Source organism: Rutidosis leptorrhynchoides, chromosome 4 (genome assembly GCF_046630445.1).
Source record: "Rutidosis leptorrhynchoides isolate AG116_Rl617_1_P2 chromosome 4, CSIRO_AGI_Rlap_v1, whole genome shotgun sequence".
Classification (NCBI taxonomy): Eukaryota; Viridiplantae; Streptophyta; class Magnoliopsida; order Asterales; family Asteraceae; genus Rutidosis; species Rutidosis leptorrhynchoides.
Window position 1 is genome coordinate 167,177,148 of NC_092336.1, and position 3,959 is coordinate 167,181,106.

The following is a 3,959-nucleotide window of genomic DNA, read 5'->3' on the forward strand; positions in this document are numbered from 1 at the left end:
TATGCGGTAATTGTGTAAGTGGTTGCAAGTAAGTAGGTTATACATGTATGCGCATAATTGCTGCACTCACTAAGCATTACTTACCCCCTCTCATTGTTTACTTTTTAGGTACAAGCGTGGAGAAAGGGAAAGGGGTTGTCGGGAATTAGATATTCCCGTGTTGGTTGCTTAGGTGAAGCTTTTGGAAGACGGCCTATTGTTTTGGGTAGTTTAGCCCCAAACCATGCTCATGTGTCGTTTGGTTTAAAACTATCATTTAAGGGGTCAAACTTGTAACACATTTGACTAAGGGCCTTTGTGCCTATTATGTAAACTCTAAACTTGTCGAATGTTTAAATGTTTTGTATGGATCGGTCGACAACTTGTAACCATTTAAAGTGGCTTGTGAATGGTTTATTATATATAAAAAAATTTCGGGTCAAATACGGGTTGGGTCATTTCAAGTGGTATCAGAGCATGGTCTAAGTTATTTAGGCGACTTGAGATAGGTGCCTAGACTTAGACTTTATTGTGTATGCGTTTTATGCGGGACTTGTAGGAGATGGGTCGGACCGGGTTTGGTTAGTGCCTAGGCTTAGGTGAACTAACTTTGTGGTAATTGTTTGTATTGTGTATGCAATCATCAAGCGAGATAGGCGTTGTACTAGCAAGTTAATGCGACGTGCTCGCGTAATAATGACTAGCTACCATTGTTACGGGTGCAAATCATGTCAAACAAGCAATGTACAACGAGTGTTGAGCCAGATGGGGTGGTGTGGTATGTTATATGTCGTCTCCATTCGTTTCGTTGTTTAACCTATTCTGTTTTATAGAATGAAGATGAGGAACAGACATGATACCGATAATGGACGTACGAGTGAGGATTCCGAGTTTACGGCCAAGGTTAAGGCCATTTTGTAAAGGCATCATGCGTCCTTTCTAGCGGACGTTAAGAAGATGTTTCTAGAGTCTGTTGACGAGCAAGTGACCGATCTAATCAAGGTACAAATTAATGCTATTATTCACGGTGATAATGTGGGAAGGCGAGACTTCCACTATAAGAATTTCAAGGATGCTCAACCTCCCACCTTTGATGGTGAGCGAGACCCACTAAAGAGCAACCGTTGGATCTCCGATATGGAGGGGGCCTTCCGTACTAGTGAATGCCCTCTCAATAAGAAGACAAGGTACGTGAGTAGTATGTTAAGGGGTGATGCCAAGTTGTGGTGGGAAGCGAAAATCCAACTCTATGGTGCGGAACAATGTATGGATTTCACGTGGGACGAGTTCAAGGCAGAATTCTTTAAGGAGTACCGAACTTCGGCCGATCTTTCTAGGCTTAAGGACGAGTTGCGTGCCTTGAGGCAAGGGTCGATGGATTTGAACACTCTCAAGTCCACTTTCTTATCAAAGACCCAATTTTGCCCGGAGTATCTCGGGAATGATCATATGTAGAAGGAAGACTTCTATCGAACCTTGAACGACAACTACCAAGAGAAGATTAGTAGGAACTCGGTGAAAATTTTTGTTACAACCCAACCCGTTAACCAACCAATAACGTGAAATAAAAAAAAATTTCTTTGTGCAGCAAATGGCGCGGCGCGACATGACCCCGCGCGGCGCGCAAAAGGGCCTGGACAGGCTGCTGTCCCAAAAAGTCAAAAACATAAAAATGTTTGACCACTTCCCGACGTAATTAGACAAAACGCTTTTCACAACATATTCATATATGAAAAACTAACACGTTCCACTAACACGCCCACATCGACCCAAATTACCCTTTAAGTACAAAATGCATGTTTCGACCCCACAATTTTAAACACAAAATAAGAGCCGAGCATGGTGATTGGGGATACGCTACCCAATCCTAATTAATCCAAAAGCAAGCCTTCTAAAGCAACTACGCGAGTCCACTAGTCCCATGCTTACCCGAGCCACCGCATCCATGCAAATCTATAAAAAGGTAAACAACGAGAAGGTAAGCTAACGCTTAGTGAGTGCAATAGTTACACACATACATATATAATTTACCTACTTGCACTCCCTTACCCAAACCACACATTAATCCCGCATGTTAAAGCATAAGAAATGAGCATCAACAATCTTTCCACAATAAACTCGTATAACAAGCGTAAAAGCTAGTAACATCAAACGCACCACAATTACCTCGTGTATCAATTCGCACAAGCTAGTAACATCAAACGTACAACTAGCATAAACCTTAGCATAATCTCGCATATCATCTCGTAACAAAGCTAGTATCATCAAAATCGTACAACTAGCAACATCATTAGCATAATAATCATAATAATAATTAAATGCTACACAACAACTATAAACCATGGTTAACCAATTCTTCGCAAGGGAATGACTTCGCGAAACAAGTCATCGATGTTCATAACAACCGTTAGCGCCCAAACACGGCTATGATATGCTAACCCCCGAGGTGTTCCAAAAACGGCTATGGCATCACCCCCAAGTGTTCCAAAAACGGCTATGGCATCACTTGATCAATGTGTGAGTAAAACACGGCTATTACTCACAATCATGTGCACAAACACGGCTATGTGCAACAATTTATACGGGCAACGACGTGGGAGTAAAACACGGCTATTACTCACCACCATATGCACAAACACGGCTATGTGCATAATTATCAATTGGACAAAACGGCTATGTCCCACAACTATGGTCACAAAAACGGCTATGTGACACCATTAATTAATATGTGTAAAAACGGCTAAGCAACACCTCAATGGTTACAAATACGGCTATGTGACTCATTGTCAAATAATAGCATTACAATAAATATATCGGGACCAAAATCTTAAGTCGCATGTAGTGCACAAAATCCGACTATTGTGACACTATTCCCAAAGGTGTCTAAACGGCTCTCGTCGCATCGATGTGCACCAAAACCCGGCTATTGTGCACATCGCGCACAAGCAAATAAATTATATACATACATGTATAACTATTCCACTCACCTTGTCGCCTTGAAGAATGCCACCGAATAATCCGCAATCGCCGATGGAATGTACCTATTCCATTTATCACATAACAAGTAACACAATTAGGGTGGATATACAAATCAACCCAAATTGACAACTAGTGCAATTTCTACCCAAATGCACTTCCAAGCATAAACCACGCCCAAACTAACCAATAATTACTAACACAAGTGAGAATGGTCCTAATATGCCAATCAAGCCCAATCATAGGTGTTAAACACCTATCTTGCCCAAAATGACACTTAAACCCTAATTTGACCCATAAGAAGTCAATATCACGCCATTAGCAAGTTTTGACACCAAAACATATTTAACTCGGTTCTATGCTTCAACTTAATCTATTTTAAGTTTATAAACCTTATTAAATCGGCAATTGGGTCATAATCATCACCAAACCCTAATTTTGACTTTAGTCAAAATTAGTCAACCACAAGAACCCTAATGGTCTCCAAAACATCAATAATCACTAATACTAGTGATTACACACTACTTTCAAGCCTTAAACATGGTTAAATCATTAACCAACTCAAAGCCCGCCAAATATCAAAATAGCAAGTTTCCACAAACCATCTTCATCAACCAAATGGGTTTTACAACTAACAATCTCAAACCCTAACTTGAATATCAAATCTAACAAATGAAATTCGGAGTTAGAACTTACCAATACTACCAAAACGTAGCTAGGAGCGAGATGAACAACTTTAAAACCTGAGCTTTGGCTAGAATTCGACTCTTTCTTCTCCAAATCAAGCTCTCTCACTCTCTCACTCTTCCTCTCTCTCTAAATATGGATGAGAGTGTTTGTGTGGATGAGAAATGAGCTCCAATGGAGTTCTAGATCAGTTTTGGTGACCCTAAACCGACCCCAATTGAAAAGACCAAAGTACCCCTCATTTAAACCTTTTAAAAAAGCTGAAAATTGCTTCTGACGTGATCGGAGCGCCGCTCCATAAGGTGGAGCGCCGCTCC